At 45.0% G+C, this 25,440-nt stretch overlaps 1 protein-coding gene across 1 annotated transcript in view; it reads left to right on the forward strand.

The window, feature by feature from the left end:
• Ryr2 (ryanodine receptor 2) overlaps positions 1 to 25,440 on the forward strand; it is a 551,701-nt gene that overhangs the window by 1,790 nt on the left and 524,471 nt on the right. The window lies entirely within an intron of this gene.

The raw sequence follows: 25,440 nt of genomic DNA on the forward strand, positions 1-25,440 counted from the left end.
AGTATTTGTGGGAGTCATTTGCACATGAAGACATTCCAGAGAGGGCTGGGAGTGCAGATCTGGGTCCACTGGGAAACACTAACCCGAGCCACATCTGCCGCCCCCAGACCTTTAGAGAACATCTTCACTAAGACATTGTTTATGAGGGTATCTGAAGCCTTCTAGCCATATAATTTATTACATTTCTTAATGGACAATTGTCTAAAAGTTCCGTTTTTGTTTCCAACAAGTCAAGCCATAGCCAAAACCAAGGGATGTCTTCTTTAGGCAGACTACACTATATGGCTTTAAAAATTCAGTTTGCATCACACTCCACGGGGTTAAAATTAGCCAGGAAATTTTGGCTGGTTTTCTGCGTTCAAGGGCTCCCTGCAGGCTTAAATGTTAAGCCCAGCTTATGGAGGTGCTGTTATCAGAATGCTTAATGGGGACTGAGGTACTGTGCTTGCCTGTAGGGTTTTTTTTTCTTCCTTTCCACATATAAAGTCCTCTTAACTCTGCCACTTAACAGCTGCCTGTCATCCAGAACAACACCTTTGATAAGTGGGGCTTGAGTAAGACCTGGCAGTCCTGAGATTCTTCTTTTAATAAAACATTGGTAGGTTGTTGTGCTGATGATAAATGACCTTGAAGGAGTAGCACTGTGGAGCAGGGTGTGTGTGTGTGTGTGTGTGTGCTTGTGTGCACGTGTGTACATGTGCCATGTGTATCTTAAAGGAGCTTTTTTTTCTTAGCTTGTGATTTTAATATGATAATTTGCAAGTCTTTTCCCAGCTCCCCTGTCTGCTGCCCTGGGCCCTGTCCATTTTATTCTTTAACCTGAGCATATTGGTGGTGCAGTAATGTTAATAAGGTTAGCAAAAGCAAGTGTCCCATTCCTTCATTATCCTCAACTCCCCCACCCCCGGTCATTTTTTACATGTGCAAATGTCAATATGAGTTATTCAGTTTTGCATGTATTTATTTATACATACATACATACATGCATACATACATACAAGTTTTCACTTGCTAGCCTAGGCTGGCTCCCTGTGTAGCATAGGACAGTATAGAATTCATGGAGAACTTGTTCCAGTCTTCAGATTGTTGGGATTATGGGATTAGCCCTACCTGGCTTCATTTTTTTTTCTTTTTCTTTTTTTAAATCTCAGCTTGGCTTTGAACTTGGTCTCACCTTCCTGAGCGCAGGGATCACAGGCGTGCACTCTCATCACGGGTTGATGTTGTGCTGGGGAATGAACTAAGGGCTTTGTGTGTGCCAGACAAGCACACCCCAGCCCCATTTTTTTTAAGGCATTTTAAGACTGCATATCTTGAGGCAATAGTTATAATTGAGGACTTTTTGATAGTAATAGACAGAGCTATTATACATAAAAACAGTCAGTCCTGGGGACACCATCACCGTGCAGGGGACCAGACATTCACAGAATCTGATTAGCGTGCCCTGATTATTATCTTGTCAGTTGGATTTGGATTCTGCATTCCAGCACATTGAAGTGTCTTTCTTCAAGCCACAGCGCCTTCCCTTTTCTTTTCTGAACGAGGTCTGAGATGATTACGAAGGGACATAGGTGACATCTTTAATGGAGCCTTTCCATGAGTTATGTCTTCTCTGTTGCCCTCAAGGATGTCTTCGTTTGAGAGAACTGTTAGCCCATCAGTCCGGTTCCTGTCTCCTTTCCATTCTGTTGCTGGTTTTGTTGTCTGCCAAGATTTCTTCCCAGCAGGTGATGGGTGGTTTCCCTGCCAGCTGGAGACGCGCTTGCTCTGATCCGTTTATGTTTACAAGGACTGAGAAGATGCTGTGTAAACTCTGGATGTGCCTAACACTTGGGACATATGAATCCTATCATAAAGTAAATTGACAGCACCTAGTGGATTCACCCATTTTTTCCAGACACATGCATGATTTGAGATGCGTGGCTTCTTTTATCTTAAAAACTTTTATGGCCTTTTCAATATAGTGATGACCTGGAATTTGGTATTTAAAAAGAAAGCATTTATTATTTATTTGGTTTGTGTATGTGTGTGTACATACTTTTTGGTGTTCTAGTGGAGGTCAGGGGACAATTTGAAGAGGTCAGTTTTCTCCTCTTATCCTGAGGATCTTGGGGCTCGAACTCAGGTCGCCAGGCTTGGCAGCAAGAACGGTTACCTGCTGAGCCATTTTGCCAGCCCAACACTATTCTTTTTCTCAAGCAATCTTCTACAATTTCATAGAAGGTATAAGATACGTCCTTGACTTAAGAAAGCCCGTGTTACTCAATGACCTTGGTTAAGTTTTCAGCTGTTTGCTTTTTCTTTTGTCATTGTTAAGAGTAGCTGAGCTCCTCTAGAAACACGCTCAGGCAGTCAGTATCATGCACACGAAGAGACTTTAAATTTGGGTCCTGGCTGCAGGGATCATTCTACTAGCGAGGCTGGGAGCCCTTGCAGGAGGAGCTCTTCATGGGAGGGTTTCATCCTGTGCTTTTCCACCTTGCTGCATCACGACAGAGAACATCTTAGGACTTGCTCATCAGTTCCTAGCCGGGAAAAGAAACCCCTGAGGTCAGTGAGCAGTGCTGTGAAGGTCAGTGTGAAGGTCAGGTGGGACTTGCCTGGCGCAGGTTTGTCGGGGTGCAGGAAGATTGCTCATGTGAAACAGTGCCTCCCAGCAGACAGGAACCTTCCTTCAACGCATGAGTGTCAGTGCAGAGGATCTAGCGAGCTGTGGACAGTTGTGCCTTTTGCTTCCTCGGTCATGAAACCGCAGAAAGCTCGAGATAAAAGTTCTCCATGGAACATTCTCAAGGAACTGATGGGACACCTTCCTCAATGCCCAGGATAAGTCATTAGAGTTAAAAACAAAACAAAGTGAAACAAAACGAAACTTAGAAATCAGCATGTGCACTTTGCAGGAAGGGCAGGATCTTAGACACCCAGGACACTAATTTATTTGACATTCTGCCTTATTTGTACTTCGACTTTAGATACATTTTAATTTTTGCTTTAAAATCAAGACTGAATTGCCGAAGAAAGGATGACAGTGTGGGGCACCCGGGTGGCTGCAGATAGCCTCTGGTGAGGGTGAGGGATGACAAGGTGCTCCGAGACTCGGGAAATTCTGTTGTCATTAGCTGGGCATCTTCTACATGTACACCGTGGCCTTGGGTGTTGAGGAAACGTTTAGAATAAACATTAGAATGCCTTCTTTTGCTGCTCAACTCCTCCAAATGTGGCCTCTGCTCCGGGTTGTCACCTCTCTGTGGTTCCCCAACTTCACCTCCTTGTTCCTGAACTTGCTGGGAACCCCTGCTTCCCAAACCTAACCTCCCCTCTTCTGTCCTCGAGACCCTGTTTCGAAGCCGTGCACCTGTTCCTCTGTTTTGAAGTTACTTCATAGGGTCGTGGGAGCAGGACACATCCCGTGCTATTTTTGAGTGTGCTTTGGGGGGGGGGGTCACTTTATTCTACTCTTTGTGTTTGGTTATTCCCAAAGACTCCCTTCTGGTCCTTCTTCTGTGTCTCTTCTACCTCCATGAGTCTATGTGTGTCTCAACGTCTGGGACCTGTGGGATAAAATGTACCCACAATGCCATTCATTCCCCGAGGACTAGAGCTGGAAGGGGGCTCTGTGTGCTCCTTTATAACAAGGGCGCTGATGGTGCTCACCAGGGAGTCCATCCACTCTCTTACTGAAGGCCCTACCTATTGAGACCATCATTTTGAGCAATGGGATTTCAACATGAATTTGAAGGGAACATAAAGGACCAGGGCATCAGCACCCTGTATCCTAATCTTCATTATCCCTCAGCCTTAACAAATACGCCCTATTCCTGTGAACCCTCCTGCCATTTAATGAGGGTTTTATCCTGAACCCTCCGTTCAGAGTCCTGTTCTGTCCAGACTCACTGCTCCCCTTCAGTCATGACCTTTTCTCATTTTCCTGTTCATGTCCATACTTTTTTTTTTTTTTTACTGTTTCTATCCTATAAGGAATTAATAACACTGTTCCAGCTAATTTTGAGTTAGACCATCCTCCCACACCCCCAATTTTTTTCATATATTTTTCTTACCCAGTGTTCCATGGGAGGACCACGGTGGGGGATATTAGTTTCTCCTGATGCTTAATACAGAGTTAGCTACCAAGGACAGATTTAAGGGAAAGAAACCTGTGGCAACTGCAGTAGCCAGGCAAACAGGCCAACAGGCCCCTTCCTCCAACGAGAGAATTACTGAGATGTGTTCACCAGTAGAACAGTGCTCTAGAGGAGGTGAGATCCTTTAGAGACAGGGGACGAGGAGGTTTGCTGGGTGAAAGTCCGAGATGGAGACAAAGGAGGAGAGCGTGGTGTGGGGGACACATTCTGATAGTGACAGGCCAGAGGTGGCCTCAGTGTCGAGGACACAGTGTCCACGTGCTTGTGTGACGGACACATTCTGATAGTGACAGGCCAGAGGTGGCCTCAGTGTCGAGGACACAGTGTCCACGTGCTTGTGTGACGGACACATTCTGATAGTGGCAGGACCAGAGGTGGCCTCAGTGTCAAGGACACAGTGTCCATGTGCTCATATGAGAGACACCATTGTGATAGTGGCGGGGCCAGAGGCGGCATCAGTGTTGAGGACACAGTGCTTGTGTGAGGTTATTGTGGTCACCCAGAAGACTCATCTGAATAGTCCTGGATGCTGGTTTGGAAGTCTCTCTGGTCTCACAGACCGTATTGGTTGGGGGAATGCCTGCCTACCTGTCTGATGTGTGCTCATTCAGGGTCTACCACAGTTTTAGGGCATCCCCAGCTGCTGTTGTTGCCTGTTTTATTTCCAGGATGCCTGTCTGTATGTGCTGTCTACTGTAGGACTCTTAGGGACTGTGTGTGGATTTTCTCATGATATTCTTACCTAGCCACTCAAGAGTTTGCTACAAAGAAGTGAAGTTATCAGCCAGGATTGGGAGATATAAATGGGGTTGCAGCTCCAGGTGGTCATTCCAGAACCCTCATTCACCCCCAGGGTGAAAACAGACAATGACAGGAGGACTTGGTTCCTGCTCTCCTCTCTCCCAGATGTACATGTATACACATATAGATGTGGTTGCATATGCATATGTACATGCATGTGTATACACATATGTATGTGATTGCATGTGCAGGGTGTACGTGTCTGGGTCAGAACTCATTCTCACATGACAGTCTACAGGAGCCGTCACTTTGCTTAAGGAGACAGGGTCTCTCCCTAGGACCTGGGGCTTGCTGACTGGGCTAAGCTGACTGGCCAGCAAGGTCCAGGGATTCTTCTTATCTATGTCTCCTTAGCAGTGGGATTCCAAATACACAGCACCAAACCTAGTTTTGAGGAATCCAGTCCAGGTCCTCATGCTCTGAGCTGTATCCACAGCCCCTCTTTCTCTCTTTAGAAATACTCTCTGCAAGCCGGGCGATGGTGGCGCACGCCTTTAATCCCAGCACTTGGGAGGCAGAGGCAGGCGGATCTCTGTGAGTTCAAGACCAGCCTGGTCTACAGAGCTAGTTCCAAAACAGGCTCCAAAGCCACAGAGAAACCCTGTCTCGAAAAACCAAAAAAAAAAAATTCCAATCTGCTCGATTTTACTCACAGNAAAAAAAAAAAAAAAAAAAAAAAAAAAAGAAATACGCTCTACATTATCAAATGTGTGTATTTTGCACTCCTAACACTTGGTGAGGGTAGCCACTGTACAATAGAGCATTGTTTAATAATGTTTGTGGGCTTGCTCTCACTCTGAGACAAAAGGAGCAATACATACAGAAGGGGCAGTTTCTTCAACGTGTGTTAGGAGCATTAGTTCACAGTACTATAGCTTGAATCTGAAACGTCCTCACAGGCTCATGTTTTGAATGCTACACAGTGACACTGTCTGGGGAGTGGGGAGTGTGGGCTTAGTTGGCAGAAGTGGGTTCCTACAGGTAGACTTTTGAAGACAGTAGCTTAGCCTTGCTTCTGTTAGTTTCTGTGTGTTGGTTCATCATGATGTGACTGTCTGTGGCTACCCTGCCACATCTTCTGAGCTATGATGGACAGAAACTCTTGAGCGGTTTGTGTTTGGTAATTTGGTTCCCGGGACATGGAAGTCACTAGTAGAGGGAGCATGCTCTTCAAGTGTGCTTTGTTTGTGGCAGTGTGCCAGGGACCTGTGAAGGGCTGGGAAGCTATGAGAAGACCTAAGTCACGCAGAACAGAAATGGTGAGATGACTGAGACATACACACAGACATGGGAGCCACAAGTTCTGATGGTGAGGGCTGTGCCCTGTGTGCTGTCTTGGGGGACAGAGGTAAAGAGGAGGTGAGCGTGGCCATGACTTTAACAGGCTAGTGGCAGTGAAAGCACATTGCATTTCACATCAAATATGACAACATCAGAGAGGGGAGCATTGCTTTCCTGTGTCCAGGACACCCTTGACATGCGTCTTTAAGGACAAATCCACCCTGGGCAGTATGACTGGCTCACAGTTTTGTTGGTCCATGAGAATGTCTGAAGGGTATTTCGTGTTGAGTCATAGACAATGGAACGCTGCCATCAAATTTTTGGTGATTCTCAGAGAACCTGGAGCACTCAGCCCCACCGCTGTTCTGTCTGAGACACTCTAGAGCAGCACCATCTTCTGAAGATGGGGTCATTTTTGAGCGTGAACCTCTTGTTCTTGTCGCGAGGGTCTGAGTCACCCAGGGGTACCTGCAGAAGTTGTCCCATTAGAGTCTGCCCTCCACACACGAGGACAGCAGATGTGTGAACCGGGAGAGACGGCTGTGCTGGCACTGTTTATCACGTGTGTGGTACTGACTGACTGACCGCCATGTGTAGTACATGGTACCCAGTGCTTAGGCACAAATAGGTCCACCATCTTTCCTTCTTCAGAGAGTTTGTGCCGTCTCTGTTGGGAGGGGTGGAGAAGAAGGTGAAATCAAATGTTCTGCTTCGAAGAACACTAGGAATGGGGATTGGGAACAGATACTCTAACAGAAAAGGAGAGAGACCTGATGGCCCGTGTGCTCTCCGAGACTTCGCGGGAAAGGCGGGATCTACCGTTAAGAACTGTCAGGCTGAGAAGGAATTTCAGGGATCCTGGTCAGACCCCACAGTTTGATCGTGAAGGGAAATGGAAGGACAAAGATTTTGGGTCCATTTATTCACCTCAGACAGGAGAGCCATAATTCATTCGATTCCTGGAACAATTCATTTAGTCTCTAAAGTCATTAATTGCACATCTACACATTAGGAAATTAAGCTGCAGAGGGTGAGACAACTCGCTCAAGGGCAATTTCTGAGTGAGTGATGTTGGTGAGCTAGGTTCTTCCAGATGCCCAAATCTCCTCCCTCCCTTTTCCTTTTCTTCTTTCTTTCCTGTCTATTCTTCCCTCTGTCCTTATCCCTGCCTCCGTCTGAAAACTTGCTAAAGACTGACATGGACGAATAAGAAGGAATGGTGGCTCTGTGTTTTGCTGGTCTCTGAGTTGTTTAAAGCTATTTGGAGTTGCAGTAATGATTCTGGAAACTCAGACTGTGGGCCTCGCTGGTCCCCTCTTTCCTCACCCTAGGAACTGCAGATTGTGTTTGCAGCATGTGCTGTTGCCCTCTGGTGATCCTATGCTTGCTGAGCACATTGGTCGCCTGGTGGGCTTATAGGTTTGCATGCTTCTTGAGTCCTCCCTCCAGGCTGCCGTGGCACCATCCTAGCCCCTTATTAAAGAACCGAAGCCTTGGCCATGCGTTCATTTTGTTTTCGTCTGAGCTATCTGGTTACCTTGTTGGAGAAGTGACCCTGCATATCATCAATGTGCCTCTGCAGGGGTGGGGTTTGGTGGGTTTCGGTGAGGAGAGGAGGACCGGGGAGGAGAACATGCCCAGGGGTATGGAGGTGTCTTTTCGGCTTCCTCCTCCCCAGGGACACCTTGTTTTGCCCAGCACTGTGCCCTTCAGACTTCTGTCTGTGGGCGTTGGAAACACAGCATCCCACCCTTGCTGCTCGGGAAGGCTGCTGCTGATCACTACATGACCCGTCCCTTCTGTTTGATTCTGTCCCCTGCTTCCAGCCCACTCCTTGGCAAGTGATCCTTTCATTAGACGACTTCCAGTTAATCCCACGGGAGTGCCCGCTCGCTCCTTGGCAGATCTCTGATGGACTAGGCAGGAAATCTAAAGGGGCATGTTTGGGAAATAGAGAGAGCGACAGCAGGGCCCATGGCAGTTACAGAAGGGCAGGGAGACTTGAGACCAAGGTCAGGGGTTTGAATTATGTATGAAAGGTAAGAAGGGTCTTGGAGTCGCTTGTTCTTTCCTTCGCGCTGGAGAGAGGGACGTGAGTCAGACTTGTCTGTTAGGAAGCTGGGTGAAGCAGCAGTTTATAAGAGAAATTAGGACTGCGAGAGCAGGGACCAATGCCGAGGAGCCTGTGAGGAGCGTGTCGGTGCTGAGCTGCGGCTGGATAACTGAGGTCTACACTGGGGTGGTGTTTGTGGGCATGTTGAGTATTTCCTCCTGTCTTCCCACTGGTGATCTCTGTTGAAAACAGACAGGCAGCTGATTATATCTAAGTACAGGAGAAGACACAGATGAGCTCAGAAGACTTGAGGAATGGGGTGAGGTTGACTCGGAACCAAGAGGAAGGTTTTATGGGGAGCCAGTAGGTTTTGAGTTGCTTCTGAAGGTTATGGACTGAATCTTCCTCCTGGAATGACATGTTGACACCCCAGTATCCAGAAGGTCACCTTATTCAGAAGGAAGGTCATCACGGAGACAATCAAATTAAAGCCAGGTCACTGCAGCAGGCCCCATTTCTGCATGGACAGCGCTGTCATGAGTGGAGGCTGGGGGACGGACCCACCTCAGAGGAATGATGGGAAGACATGGAAAGCAGCGGTGCCGATCTCAGTAATGTGACTACCTGCTAAGAATCACCGAGGCTTCCAGGAGTAGGGTGGGGAGGCAGCTGGGGCAGATCTCTCCTGTATATAGGAGGAACCAACTGTATTACTACCCTGGTTGTGGGTTTTGGCCTTCTAACACGGTGAGATCATAAATGTCTATTGTTTAAGATACTTGATCTATGCCAAAGCCCCAATGTAGAGCAAAAAATTTAAAAGTGGACTCTCCGATTTACTTTTTAAAATTTATTTTGTGTGTTTACATGTGAGTGTGTGTGCGTGTGCATTAATGCATGTGTGGTCATAGTGTTGGTATTGTGGCCATGACATCAAGGCCTTTTTACCTACAGGGCATGAGGAAGAGGGGAGAAAAAGAAGGGTGTAAAAGAGGGTTGTACTGGCCATCTTTCCTTCACTGTAACAAATAACCTATATAATAAGTTTATGAAGAGGAAGGGTTTGCTTTGACTTACAGTTTTTGGAGGTTTTACTCCGTGATCCATCGGACCCTTTGCTTCTGGGCTGTGTGGAGACGAGTGTGCACAGGAGGGGAAGTGAAGCAAAACTTCCTGGCCAGTGTCTTGTTAGGATTACTGTTGCTACCATGAGGCATTATGACCAATGAGTCAAGTTGTGGGGGACAAGGGCTTATTTAACTTAGGCTTCCATATCGCTGTTCGTCACTGAAGAACTCAGGACAGGAACTCAAGCAGGGCAGGATCCTGGAGATAGGAGCGATACAGAGACAATGGGGGAATGCTGCTTACTGGCCTGCTCCCTGACTTGCTCAGCCTGCTTTCTTATAGAACCCAGGACCAACAGCCCAGGCATGGCACTACCTACAATGGGCTGGGCCCTCCCCATCAGTCACTAATTAAGGAAATGCCTTACATGTGTTCCTACAGTCCGTCCACACTCAAGAAGCAGAGAAACAGGGAGCAAGACTGGACAATAAAGTATCAAGACCGCAGTTCCTCGTAAAGGTTCCATAACCTTCTCAAACAGAACTGCTAGGTGGGAACCAGCAAGTGGGCCTTGGGGGGCATTCAAAGCACAACACCATCAGTGATTAGAAATTGTCTGTGGTTAATGACAAAACTTGGCTTGGAGTCTCATAACCACTCCAAATCAGGGCCCGTCAGACTTTCCCAAGAGGAGTCTTTGTATATCTCTTTGTTGTGTGTGTAGGTCTACACATGTGTTTGTGTATGTGAATGTAGATGTACATTTATGTATGTGTACATATGTGTGGGGCCAGAGTTTAACCTCATGTGTTCTTCCTTGAGTGGTCCACTTTCTTTTTGTGAGCCAGGATCTCTCAAGGGGACCTGGTGCTCATAGACTGCGCCAGAATGACTTGTCAGGGAGCCCCAGGCATCTGCTGGTCTCTGCCCCACCAATACTGGGATCACAAGTGTGAGTCACTGTGCCTATTCTTACAAGGGTTCTGGGAATGGAACCCAGTCCTCATGATGTGTGTCAGGTACTTTACTGAGCAGTACCCCCAGCCTGGGAATCTTAATTTGAGATGACTTTATTATACCATCTGCCAAAGACTAACTGTATTACACACATTCCACATGTCAAAGACATGACTGGCTGTTACCAACTAGCTATATCAGATGGGACAAACAAATCTTACCTTGTCTGAATGTCTATGTATCATATGTGTTTTGTGACTACATCTACATGTCAATAAAACTACCCATCCTGTATTTAAGTGTATGTGTGTATGCATATCACACGCACATGTATATAGTTGCCAGCAGCTGTGTGTGCACATGTGGAGGCGAGAGGAAGATGCCAGATGTCTTCCTCTGTTCCGTTCTGCCTTATTCTCTTAAGACAGGGCCTCTTACTGAACTGGAAGCTCACTATTTGGCTAGAACAGCGGGCCAGTGAGCTCCCAAGAGCTACTTTTCTCTGCCCTTATTGGGGTCACAAGCCTTTGTAGCTATGCCCAGCTTTTTATGTGCACTGTGGGCATTTGAAGCCAGTTCTTCATGCTTGCAGAGCAAATGCTCTTACCTATTGACACACCTTCTTAACCCCCATCCTGTATCTTCTAAAGAAACTTGAAAAAAAAACTAATACTTTTAAAATTTGTTTTTAGACAACCTCAGACATGTGCAGTGTATCTTGGTCATATCTGCCCATCTCTCCTTTCTCACACCCGGTAAGTCCCCTCAGCTCATTCTCTTCCGTCTTTGTGTCCTCCTCTCCTTTTACAAAAGAAATGTTGCCACCTGTCTGGACTTGGGTGGAGCCACCCACCTGACCTTGGGTAATGTACCAGCAACTACACCTCTGAAGAAATATGGCTCTTGCCTCTCCCAGAAGCCATCAACTGCCAGGCCTCATGAGCCCTGTCCACGCTGGCATGTTGACTGGCCTCAGGATCCCCATCCATGATGTCATGTTGACTGGCCTCATGATTTCTGTCCATGCTGGCATGTTGACTGGCTTGGATCCTGTGCAAGTAACCACAGCTGCTGTGCTCTCATGAGTACAGCGACCTTGTCATGCACGTCTGGAAGACAGCATTTATAGCATTCTTTCCCATCCTCTGGTTCTTATGTTAGTTTCCTTCCTCTCCTCCTTGATGTCCCCCAAGCTTGTGGGGGAGGTCTAATATTTGCATAGCACAAGGTCTTACCTATGGAGCCATCTCCCCTGTCACCATCCTGTATCTTGTTAAGAACTTTCTTTAACCAGTGACAGAAGGCAGAGGTCATGGTTCTGCACCTCTGTGTGCCAGAATACCTTGAAGAATGAGCCACAGTTCAGGCTGACTAAGTCCACACCCCTTTGGAAGAACACGAGCTGCTCTTATGTAAAAGTTGGTGACAGAGGCTTGAGAATCAAATGGAGAGGAGGGAGGGGTGGGACCAAAGGCCTCACCTGCCTCTTCCTGGCCAGCTGCAGTGAGACTCTGCCATCTGCTCACCTGCTGACGGTGATGAGGGGAAAATGTGTGCGTCGTAACACTTGGGCACAGCTACACGGTGAGAGAGCGGCCTCCCGTGTTTTCATGCAGGGCGATGAGGCACGGCCATGTCTCCTGTGATGCGTTTCCTCTTTGAATCCCTCATAGGACATTTTCTAGAGAAGAGAATGTCATGTGAGAATCTCACATGATTAGTGGAACAAGGAGCATGACAAATGTCGCAGCCAACAAAGTGTTGCTCTAGAGGCCGGGGAAATGGCACAGTTGGTGAAGTGCTTGTTATGTGGATATGAGGACCAGAGTCTGGTTTCTTAGAAACCCGTGTGGGAAAGCTGGGTGCAGGAGCATGTACCTGTAATCCCAGTGCTGGGAAAATGGAGACAGGGGGGTTTCTGGTCTTGCTGGCTGGCCAATTTAGCCAATTCAGAGAGCTCCAGATTCAGTGAGCTACCCTGTATCAAAACCAATAAGGAAAATAATTGAGAAAGATAATCGGTGTTGACCTCTGGTACCTACGTGTATACATGCTCATACTGCTTTGGAGACCTCAGACAAGGACTTGAGTGTCACTTGAGAATGGCATCTGTGGTTCTCTCCGTCACCAGTCATGCAGTTGCATTGTAAGGATGGTCTGCTTAGCAAGTGAACATTGCTCTCTCCCCTCTGTTCCTGGCAGTTTGGTACACAGTGACTGCCTAAGATCATGTGAGGACTCGGGAGGGTGCAGAAATGGATGTTAAATCTTCCTGCTAACAGTGACAATGGACCGCCTGGAGCCTGAATAATGGAGCCTAGTAAAATCTGACCCAAACAGAATCTGGAAAGGAAATCAAGAAGAACTCACAAATCTTTGCATCAGAGAGATGAATGATGGTACCCTCTTCTGCTCGCTGTTCGTACTGCCAGAAGTCAAGAACTTTGCATACCTGAGCAGCATAGCTTCCAAGAAGGGCCCTGATATTGTGGAAATATGCTCTATTTTTAGGTTGGATAAATTCAGTCTCTTTTTATGGGCAGGGAAAATTATTGCTGAAGTGTTTTTGATAAGATCCCTCTATGCCGTGGACTGGAATATGTTGAGATTATAATATTTAGTCACGGGGCTGACGTGAGGAAAAGCTAAGTGAGGATAAATTATAGGCTGTGCCTGTGGTTTTTATTTGGGTGCTAATTGCTAAGTTTGGGGCATTCGTTTCTATTGGCCTTCATGATTAGTTTTTCTGCACATGCTGTGATCACAGGATTGATGACCTCTTGGGCTAGTGTTTCACTGGGTAGTGTTGATCTAAATGGCTAAGTAAGACCATGTTTCTCTGGTGTGCTGGTTAGTTTTAAATGTCAGCTTGAGACGAAGTAGAATCATCTGAGAGAAGGCCCTGAATCATGGGATTGCCTAGATCAGATTGCCCTGTGGATGTGTCTTTGGAGGATTGTCTTGACTATTAACTGGGGTAGGAAGGTTCAGGCCACTGTGGTCAGCGACATTCTCCCAGCAGGTGGTCTTGGGTTGTAGGAGAAAGTTAACTGAGCCTAAGCCTGTCTGTGTCCTGTAGTCAGCATCCTTTTTGGTTCCTGCCAATGTCTTTGGTGGTGGTAGTGCTATGTGAATTGGCAAGCAGGTCTGTCTCCAAGTTCCTGCCTTGATTTTCTTCAGTGATGGGCTAACCTGGAGCTCTACACTGAAATACATTCTTCTTACTTAAGTTGCTTTTGGTCCGGGTGTTTTATCACAGCCACGGAGGGAAATTAGGACATGGATGCTATGTTCCATTTGCAAAGGATATGTTCACTGTCAGTGGAATGTCAGGTATGGTATATCCTAATGTTTCTCTCTTCATGTAGATTTCAAAACAGTTTCCGCCTAGTTGCTAATAAGAATTTAAACTGAAAGGTATCTGGTGCTAGAAGCCATGAGCATCTGGGTAAGATTTCCATTAAGGTCCATGCCAAATCAGCCCCATACTTCTAGTGCACATTTTTCATTTTTAGCAAAGAGAAAAATTAATGAGATCAATAAAATTCTGGCTGAAAAGTTTTATGTTTATAGTGGTAGAAATATAATCTCTATCAAAATTCATTATTTTCATGACTCCACTCCTCCCTCTCTCTTCCTTTTTCTCTCCTTGCTTTTTTTTTCTTTGAGAAAGTGTTGCTACAACCCAGTTTGGTCTACTCATTATGTAGCCCAGGCTACCCTTGAACTAGTTAGTGACTCTCCTGCCTAAGGCCCTCGAGTGTAGGGATTGCAGGCATATGTCCCTAGATCCAATTTATTCACACACACACACACACACACACACACACACACACACACACACACACACTTGTTTTTTTGAGACAGGGTCTCATTATGTAGCCCTGGCTGGCCTGGAACTCTCTATATAGACCAGGCTGGCCTTCAACTCCTAGAGATCCACCTATCTTTGCTTCACAGAGTACTGAGATTAAAGGCCTGTGCCACCATGCTCAGCTAATTGTAATATTTTTAATTTACTCTTTGAGAATTTCATACACACATGCAGCGAATTTAAAATATATTTATTTAAGATGTATGTGCTTGAGTGTATTTATGTGCACACATGCATGGAGGAGCCTATGGAAAGCAGAGGAGGGGATTCCCTGGAACTGGAATTGAAGACAGTTGTGAGCCCATGTGGATAGTGAGAGCTGAACTCGGGACATCTGCCAGAGCAGCCAGCGCTCTTAACTGCTGAGCCATTCCTCTGGCCCACTGTGAATTTTCATATGACTGTTCAAATACATGCTATCTATACTGGATTCCGTGCTTGTAATGGAATGTATTAGATATTATCCTTTCTCACAGGAAATAATGTCTAAGGTTTATTTTGTGCCTTTAATAGATTGTTTTGTTCCTATGAAAGCTTTCCAAAGAAGAAAATAAAGCACCGATTGAAATGTAATATGAGTGTTGTGTAGCAATTACCTGGGAACTGAAACATTCCATCCTGGAGGGAGGCTCTTCAGGATTCAGATAGATAACTCAGGAGTTTCCTCCCTCCCCGAGGTTATATAAGCCCTAGGTCTCTTAGAGTAGGAGACACTATCTGTTGGGCTTCCTGCAGGCTGTGAGTGTGCTCTAGGGTCCTAGCTTTTGTGAACTCTCACTCATGCTGGGATGGGCTTTTGATGGTGCACCTGCCTTTGGGTTTTCCACGCTCCATTAAACTCTCGGGCTTACCAAGGTGAACTCCGGTCTCGTGGTTTTGTTCTGTGCTTGGTTTTCTATCTTGAGTGAGAAGACATTTGTCCACATCTCTCCGGGAACAGTGTTGTAACTATAACCCAGTGACATCTTATGGTAACATACATGAATCTTACATGTGCAGTTTTGAGTTGTTTTCATCCAGATCAGAGCATGAGTTACCAGCTCCTAGGACCACACCTTAACTCTATAGAGTCCCAAGGTTACCACTGGGATGTCTTCTAGGAAAATGGATCTGTTGTAGGTATTGTTGTGCTGCATGTGAGCAGAGTAATACTCTACATTCCACTTGCTATGTGGTCTCTATGGCTTAGCATCACACCTGTGAGACACAGACATGCTGGGCTTTATCGTGGTTCATTGGCTAGTTCTCTATGCCATCATTTGTGGGTCCATTCTAGTGACAGACATTGGGGTGCCTATCTAGGCTTACTATTTTTTTTTACTAATATGATTAAAACCAGAATGAATACTCTCAAATATATCAAATATGTATTTAGAGATTTGAAAGCACACCTGAACTATTGATATGAGTCAGTTATGATCTGAGTGTGAAAGGTGTTTCCCAGCCTCACGTGTTTGAACACTTGGTCCTGGCTGCTGGTGATATTTTAGAGGTTATGGAATCCCTAGGAGGTAGGGCCACACTGGAAGAAGGGGATGGTTGAGGCATGGTGGCTCTGCTTCCTTCACCATCTCTCCCCTAGTTAGTACCAGGAGCTTCTACGTGTCACTTTTTTCCCCAGAGCTGAATACTATCTTCCCCACCATGATAAACTACAGCTCCCAAAACAGTGAGCCAAAACGAACCTCTTAGGAGTTGCTTTTTCGTCACTTGTTTGATTGTAGCATAGGAGGAGGAAAAGTGACTCTAGCAATGTCCATTCTGGTGAAGGAAGGGTTGGCATTTACCTGTGTGGTATGGGTTTCCCGGTGTTTCCTTGTAGCAGCTGTCTGCCACCTCTGGCTCATACGGCAGAGTTTCAGACACAGCAGGGCAGTTGCACGTATGAGTTCACAGTGGTTGCAACAGTACGTGTAAGACCCATGCAAGCCCAGGCAAGGCAAAAGCCAAAGTACGGGGGAGAGGTGTCCCTAAGTCCCACTTGTACTGAGTTTTTATTGTCAGGAGAGGGAGAGTTAGCTTTCTATAAGGACATGGTCCTGGTAGGTCTAAAAGCCTTTCAATCAGATGACCACATACTCAAGAGAATATCGCCAGCACTAATTGGATTCAGTGGGTTTAAAAAAAAATGAGGAAGTTGGGTGGATCCAAAATGGGGTATGGATCTTAAAGGAGTTGGGAGAGATGGTGAATTTTGTCAAAATACAATGCATAAAATTCTCAGAGAATTAATTAATAAAATTGTAGTCATAATGGATGTGTTAGTGGTAGCTCAGTGTGGCATTTGTTTGCATTTGGATGTATTCTCCTGTGAAACACTCCTTCAAGTCCCAGCCTACCTTTAAGATAAGGCTCTTGTTTTGCTCAGTTTATTAGGAGTTTAATGCATTTGTGGCAGTCTCTGCTCACACATGGCTGCTCCACTCTCTTCTCCAGCAGCCTTGCTCTCTTCCTGGTCCTTTGATAGTGATGAGCAGTAATGTCTCATGGACATGAAGTCCAGTTCTCTCCTCCATTCCCACTTTCATTTTAGAGTTAGTGTGTGTGTGTGTGTGTGTGTGTTGTGAACATGTGTGAAGGTCATAGAACAGTTCTCTCCTCCCATCATATGGGTCCTGGGGACTGAATTCAGTTCATTAGGATTGTCAGCAAGACTCTTTACCCTTGAGCCGCCATCTTGCTGGCCCATGGCCTCTTTTATTCTTCGCCCACTCAAAGGCTACTGTCTCATTTCATCTCCCAAAGCCTTTATTGTTTTTCTTTTTATAGTCTGATTTGGTATCCATCCCTATCTGTGTTCCCAGTGATGAGGCAGTTTATCCAGATGAGCCGGTCCTGGCTACTATAGACTGTGGCTTCCATTGCTGGAGTCTGTGTTCTCTCCCATTGGTCTGTTTGGCTTTTTTTTTTTTGCTCCAGATGTGGTAACTTTTAAATGCCATTTCATTTGATGATGCTTTGTTAAGTGTTGGTGTTCATGGCCAAACTTTCTTGTTTTTCTGCAAGAATGAGTTTGATATTCTTGGCTCCTTTCATTTCAGTTCAAAATTTGGAATTAGCTTATAAATATCCACAAAGACCCTGCTAGTATTTTATAATAAAATAGTCTCAACAGAAATCAATCAGAAAGAAGTATCTTCCATACAGTATTCAGTCTCGCCAGCCAGCATCTTAGTTAGGGTTCTGTTGCTGTGAAGAGATACCATGACAATGGTAACTATTATAAAGAAATCATTTAATTGAGGCTGGCTTACAGTTTCAGAGGTTTAGTCCATTATCATCATGGTGGGAAGCATGGCAGCATGCAGGCAGACATGGTGCTAGAGAAGGAGCTGAGAGTTCTACAACTTGATTCACAGGAGTTGAAGGAGACTGTGAGCCACACTGGGCATAGCTTGAGCATGTAAGACCTCAAAGCCTGCCCCCACAGTGACACACTTCTACCAACAAGGCCACAGCTACTTCAACAAGGCCACACCTCCTAATATTGCCACTCCCTATGGACCAAACATCCAGACACATGAATCTATGAGGGTCATTCCTATTCAAACCACTGCATTCCACTCCCTGGCCTCCATAAGTCTGTAGCCATACCATAATGCAGAAATGCTTTCTGTCCAACCTCAAAAGTCCCCCTTGTCTATCACAGTCTCAACAACATTTGAAAGTCTAAAGTTCAAAGTTTCTTCTGAGACTCATGGCAATCTCCTCATTGAAATCCCTTACAAAATCAAAACAAAAAAGCGGAACACATATTTCCAACATATAGTGGCACAGGATGTACATTAGCATTACAAACTATATGGAAGAGAGCTGGACCGAAGAAAGGCCGAAAACCAGCTGGGCAAACTCCAAACTCGGCATCTCCATGTCTGATGTCAAAGTTCTTCAGATCTCCAACTCCATTCAGCTCTGTTGACTGATACACACACACACACACACACACACACACACACACACACACACATTTCCTCTTGGGCTGGTTCCATTCCCTGTTAGCAGTTCTTCTTGGCAGTTTTCCTACAGCTCTGATATCTCCCAACATTTTAGGGTCTCCAAGGCAATCCAGACTTTGCCTTCACAGCTCCATGCAATGGTCTCTCTAGACCTCCATTCAGGGACATTCCGATACATGCCTGGCCAAATTATTTCCTTAGTTGTAGAGGGAGATTCCATATCCTCTTCTTCTGTCCTTGACTAAAGCCAGAAGCACGTGTGGTTGGAGCTGCCGAGTTCTGCTGCTTGCTGAGGCCGGAACAGGGCCCCCCTGTTCAATTATACGCTCACCAGCTTTATATTTTTGATAGTTTCTTTCATTGTCTAAGCTTGGATGTCCCTGAACTCACACTGTAGACCAGGATGGCCTTGGACTCAGAGATCCTCCTGCTGCTGCCTCTGGGGTGCTGGGCTTAAAGGTATGCACCACTACACCCAGCTTTAAATTTTTCTTTATTCCTTTTTACCAGTTGGAAGCTTAGCTGGATAGGATCATGTCCTGAGGTCACCACTCCCTTTATTCCACTTAACACCAGACTTTTCTTTAATCTGTGTATCTCCTTGAACACAAGATTTAGCTCTATTCCACTTCCTGGTACCCCCTTTCCCCTCAGTCTGTACAGTTGTATTTTTACTTCTCAGCTTGCTTCTTTTCATTCTAGATCTTCATCGGCGTTAACACTAATAACCACACATAGAGTCAATGCTAGGCTGTTTTGAGATTTCCTCTGCCAATGGAATTAATCCAAATTTCTTCATTTTAGCCTCAGGCAGACTCTTCAGACACAGCTGAAAAGCAGCCTCATCTTTCCCCAAAATTTCACAAAAAACAGTCTCTAGGCCACATATTAACATTCTTCTCCTCTGAAACTTCTTGAGCCAGGCCTGCACAGTGCAAATCATTCTCAGCACCACCGTCTTCCATGTTCCTACTAGGATAGCTCATTAAACAGCACTTTAAAAGCAATCAACTGTTTTTCTAATCTAAACTGCCAAGGTTTAGATTCCACGAAACAATAGCATGGGCCAGCCCAGGACAGTAATAACCCGGTTCTGGTACCAACCTCTCTCTGAGTTAGGCTTTTATTGCTGTGAAGCGATACCATGAGCCTGACAGCTCTTATAAAGGAAAACATTTAATTGGGGTAGCTTACAGGTTCAGAGATTCAGTCCATTATCATCATGGTAGGAAACATGGCGGCATGTAGGCGACCATGGTGCTGGAGAAGCAGCTGAGAGTTCTACAACTTGATCCACAGGCAGCAGAAGGAGACTGTGAGCCACACTGGGCATAGCTTGAGCATGTAAGACCTCAAAGCCTGCCCCCACAGTGACACACTTCCTCTAACAAGGCCACATCTCCTCATAGTGCCACTTCCTATGGGCCAAGCGTTCAAAGATACGATATGGGGCCATTCCTATCACATCGCCATATGAGCTGTGAGCGCAGAGTGTCCTTTTTATTATCATGTGTCTTTACATTCTCTCAGCACTATACATTTTTTTTTCCTGAGAGGTTTTGCACATTTTTGGTGGGCAGATTTATACTTACTCCCTTGATGTTTATTGATGTGAATGCAAGTGTTATTTTAAAAAATCTGGGCTCAATAACTGCTCATGACTCCAGGGCTGGTCCCACAGAGTCTGCTTAAGCTTGCTCCTCAGTTTCCATGTTTTGTTCTGGCATCATTACCTTTCCCGAGGCTTCAGTAAGTGCTGACTAGAAGATATGGTAATAGATCTCTGATACTTTTCCCAGTTACAGGAAAAAGTGATGGTTCGTTTGTTTGATATTACCTGTGCTTTCCCAGGAACGTCTCTGTTGTTGTTGTCTCTTAGATTCTGTTTGATGTGGAGAATCTTGTTCCATGCATATGTAGCTTAAAAAAAAAATGTGGTTTTAAGCCTGTTATCTCACTGCGTGCTGGGTTAAAACAGAGGATGGAATGAGTGTGTTTTCCTCACACTCATTTATCAGGATCCAGACCCCACCGGGCCTCTGGTAGATGAGTAGGCCATGAGGGTGGAGTCCTTATAAATGGGCTTGGCCCTCTTGATAGAGATCCCAGAGGACTCTCCTGCTCCCTTTCTAACCGCTGTGTGAGCATGTTAATGAAAAGGCCGCTGTCTGCACTTCACCCTGGGACTCTCACCACAACCCCGCTAGGTCACACCCAGTCCCAGACTGCCTGCTTCCAGAACAGGGAGCGGTAGACTCCTGATGTTAGTAAGCCCCCCTGGGCTGTGGCGTTTTGTTACAGCATCCGGAGCAGACTGAGAGTGTGTACTTGTTTGCTCATTCATCTTGCTTTCTTTGAAATTAATCACGTATTTTCCTTTGCTTGTAAGGCCTGTATTTTTCTACTGCTGTTTCAGTGTTTATACCAGCAGTGATTGTATGTACCCTTTACTTACTCATACCCACTGTGAGTAGTAATTTTATATTTTTCTGGACAGCATTTATCCTCTCCCTCTCTTTGTGCTGCAAGCATCCTGTGTTTTAATGTTACTTCCCTCCTGTATCCAGACTATGTTCCTCAAAGGCAAGCCTCCTTCTAGGTCCAATCTTAATACCTGGGCTGGAGAGGTGGCTCAGTGGTTAAGAGCTCTTGTTTTTATAAAGGACCCAGGTTCAGTTCCCAGCACCCTCTGGGTGACTGGCAATGGTCTGTCCAGTTCCAGGGGGAACTGTTCAGTTCTGGCCTCTGAGGGCACTGTATGCACATAGTACACATGCATATGTGCAGGCTAATGCTGATCAGACAAAAATAAATGAGTCTTATAAAAATACCTGGGTCCCATCAGACTCCTTCTGTGGATGTGAGCGTCTCAGGCACTGTGATGTTGCCGTATTTCTCCACTCTGCTGGGAGACATTCTGTGTGAGAGGAGCAGTCTGTCCTGTGACGCAGTCAGTTCCCAATAGCTTCAGATAATCTTCTGTTTCATCTAGTTTTATGGTTGTACTCAGAACACTGTGGGAAGGTGTTCTTCATACCAGCTTCATCATAACCAAGAAGCCAAGTCCTCTACTGGATGCTAACTTTTGAGGGTCAACCCACCTGTCCTTCATGCTTCCTTTTACCCATTCTCATCTTAGTGTGTTTATGTAAGTGGGTGCATGTATGTGTGTGCAGGCATACATGCATTGCTTGTGGATGCTAGAGGTCACCTTGTGTGTTATTTCCAGGCTCTGTCCACCTTGTGTCACTAGCCTGGTGTTCACCTAATACGCTAGGCTGACTGGCCAGGCCAGTGAGGCCCAGAGAACCTCCTCTCTCTGCCTCCCTAGTGCTTGAATTGCGAGTATAATCACAATATTACTAATGTATACCACACCGTGACCTGTAGTAGGCTTTCTCGGACTGCCAGCCTCCACATCATGACATGGAGACTTATTATAAGTTATGAATGCTTGTCCTTTTCTTAGGTTTGTTCCACAAGCTCTTATAACTTATTTTAACCTGTTTCTCTTCATCTATGATTTCCTCAGGGCATTTTACCTTTTTTTCACTTTGTATGTCCTACTCCATGTCTGTCTGTCTGTCTGGCCTCTCTTTCTCCCTCCTCTCCTTCTGTCTTCCTCCTATTTACTCTCTGCCCACCAGCACTGCCTTTCCCCATACTGCCTAGCTATTGGCCATTCAGTTTTTTTTTTTAATTAGCCTTAGGCAGGCAAGGTGAAACAGCAGCACATCTTCACATAGTTAAACAAATGCGGCATAAACAAATGTAACACACCTTCACATAGTTAAACAAATGCGGCATAAACAAATGTAACACACCTTCACATAGTTAAACAAATGTAACATAAACAAATGTAACACACCTTCACATAGTTAAACGAGTACAGCATAAACAAATGTGACACATCTTTGCCTAGTTGAATTAATATTCCATAACAGTAACCTGCATTTTTACATAATTTCTAAACCTGCATTTTTACATAAGTTCTAGGGATTTCACTCAAGTCTTTACCAAGCAAGCACTTTACCGACTGAGGTATGTCTCCAGTCGTGGGAATGATTTGTATTTCTCTAAGATAAATGCTTGGAGGAATTTTTGGTAGGTTATTTCATAAGTATACTTCTAGGTTTTTTCAAAGATACATTTGCTAAGTCAGTTTGTAGAAGGCCTATCTCTCAAACATGGTGACCAACCTTATGTGGCACATGTAATTTGTTTACATCATTGCCAGCTTTGGAGAGTGTCATGATTTTAAACGTTTAGCCATGTTAGTGGGTGTACAGTGGCACCTTGTCATGCTGTTTATTTGCATTCATCTAATGGCTGGTGATATTGAATATGTTTGCCTGTTTTTGTGTGCTTATTGCCGTATGTGCAATGTCTTTTGCCGGCTTTAAAAATCTTTCCCTCCCGCCCTCCTTCCCTTCTTTTTCTTTCCTGTTGATTAAAAACAATTATACACAATATTTGTGTCTGTATAGGGGCTGTTGGGAGCCAGAGAGGATGTCAGATTCCCTGGAACTGGAATAATAGGTGGTTATGAGCCACCTGACATGGGTTCTGGGGAACTGTATTCAAGGCCTTCGCAAGAACAGTCTGACCTTTTAATTGCTGAGCCGTCTCTCTGGCCCATGCTGTTGTTTTGAGAGTTCTTTATCAGTTTCAGATGAGTCTTGTCAGCCGCGGGACTTGCACAAACATCTCCTCCCAGCTCATAGTTCATCTTCTGTTCCCTCTTGGTGGACTTTTTTTTTTTTTTTCAGAATCAAAGTTCTTAATTTGGTAAAATACTCTCAACTATTTCTTTTGAGGATTGTGCTTTTCGCCACATGTCTAGGACGTCTTCCTCAAGCCCCTAGCCCTGAATGTGCTCTCCTGTGTTTTCATCAAAAGGTTTTGTAGTGTTAAGCTTCACGTTAAAGTCTGTGACCCACTCTGGGTTGACTTTTATGCAGGTGTGCTGCTTGGGTTGATGACTTATTTATTTACTAACTGATCTCTCATTGCTCTGGCAGCATTTGTTGAAAACACTGTCTATCATTCTTCTATTGGGTTGCATTTGTACTTAAAGAAATTGTTTGGCTTACTAGTGGGGGCCATTTCTGGATGTCAGGTGTCCACCAGTATGCTGTATGGGTCTGGACTTCAACTTGAGTCCTTTTCTTCCTCCTCTCCAAATTCAGACTCTTACTTTCATTCTGTTTTGAGACAAGATCTTGCTGTATAGCCCTAGCTGGCCTGATACTCTCTGTGGTATCCTCTACTAGCCTTAAACTCATGGCAATCCTCCTGCTTCAACCTCCCAAGTGCTGGAATTGTAGGTATACAGTGCCTTTCCTAGCAAGTTTGTTTCCTCTTGGGGATTAAAGAAGACTTCCAGTTTGTTAATCTAGTTCTTCCACTCTGGGTGCTTTCTTGTTATTATGCTCATTCTGGCTTTTTGTATTGGAATTTTTAAAAGGGAAGATCCTTACTTGTTTTAGGGTTTCTATTGCTGTGAAGGCACACCATGATCATCACAACTCTTATAAAGGAAAACATTTAATTGGGGTGACTTACATTTTCAGAGGTTTAGTCCATTATCATCATGGTAGAACATGCAGTGTGCAGGTAGACATGATGCTGGGCTGGGGAAAGAGTTGAGAAATTTCAACATCTTGACTCTCAGGTAACAGGAAGTAGTCTGAGTGTCATGCTGAGCTAAGCTTGAGCCAAAGAGACCTCAGAGCCTACCTGCACAGTGACGTGCTTCCTCCAACAAGGTCACATCTACTCCAAAAAGTCACACCTCCTAATAGTGCCACTCCCTATGAACTTGTGGGGGCCAATTACATTCAAACTACCGCATTACTCTGTTACAGTCTGAGTAAATATGTAAATGCATTCTTGTTCCCATAATTCATGTTCACTCTGATCATTGCTTGGTTTCTTTAACTGCACTCTTTGAATTTTTAGGTACAAAATGGACTTCTGTCTGCTGTCTAGCTTTTCCTATATCATGGCCTTTAACTAACATTTTGTTTCACACTGCACTTAGGTGAGCAATTTAAGAAAAATCCCTGCATTCTACAGAGATGTCATATAGAGCAAAATGTTCTGGATTGTGTCATGTTTGATATAATGATAGTGGCTCTAGGAGAAGTTGCTTTATCTATAAGAAAGGTTATAAAAACAAGAGAAGTTTGACAATGGATTGGAAAATGACTCCTTAGGACAGAGTAATCTCTATTTCAAAGATATATTTTTCTTTAAATTATGTATGTGTATGTGTGTCTCTGTATATGTGTGTGTATACAAGTGTAGGTACCCATGGAGGCTGGCAGTGTCAGATCCTTTTGAGCTGGAGTTAGAGGTAGTTGTGAGCCAACTTATATGGCAGCTGAGAATATAACTTGCGTCTGCTGGAAGAGGAGCACATGCCTTAACCACTCAGCCATCTCTTCAGCCCCTAAATCTCAGTTTTAAAAATGAAACTAAAGCCTATTCTAAGTTTTTCTGGAGGAGAGTGACAATGAAGGTGTTTGTGAAAGTCTTTCTTGGATAGCCACTTAATTGGGTTTGGAATCTCCTAAGAGACACGCCCCTGGGCGTGTCTGGGAGTATTTCTAGTGGGACTTAACTGAGGAGGGAAGGAAGACCCATGCTCAGTGGAGGTGGCACCATGCCATAGGCTATGCTACCCTTGCATGCCAGCTGAACACTAGTGTTATGCTTTCTTTGGTTTCTGACCCACTCAGAAGAAAGCAAACTCCCCCGTGCCATGCCTTTCTCACCGCGATAGGGCTTTATTCTCAGACCATGAGCTGATGTAAAGTCCCTCCTTTAAGCTGCTGCTTGTGAGATTCTCAGTTACAGCGAGAAGAAGAACTGAGTATCCTAGGTCACAGGCCCATCTGAGCTGTGTGCTGCATCGTGTCTCAGCCACGCTGTCACCTGATGGTCTGGCCGGGCCAGCGATGATGAGATGGTGACCCTCACTGCAGGCAAAACCACTCCAGAGCAGCCTCAGAGGTCTGAAGGCATGATTTTTAGAAAGACTATTATGTTGTGTGTGTTCTGATACAGACGCTTGCTTCTTTACAAATTTAATGATTTTTTTTAACATTGTTTATATCTAGTAGGATTAGTTAATTTCAAATGGGGACATTTATGGCTTGGACTATGGGTACAGAGAGGACCTTCGTACCAGATTTAATTATTAATGCCTGTTACTCAGATGACAAAAGGAATCCATGAGAACCGGGAATGTTTATGTAACATCTAGCTTAGGAGAGAAGTATTTTCCAAGGAAAATGTTTGAAG

This window comes from Alexandromys fortis, unplaced genomic scaffold, assembly GCF_014885135.2.
Source record: "Alexandromys fortis isolate MF-2015 unplaced genomic scaffold, M_Fortis_MF-2015_v1.1 scaffold_5, whole genome shotgun sequence".
Taxonomy (NCBI): domain Eukaryota; kingdom Metazoa; phylum Chordata; class Mammalia; order Rodentia; family Cricetidae; genus Alexandromys; species Alexandromys fortis.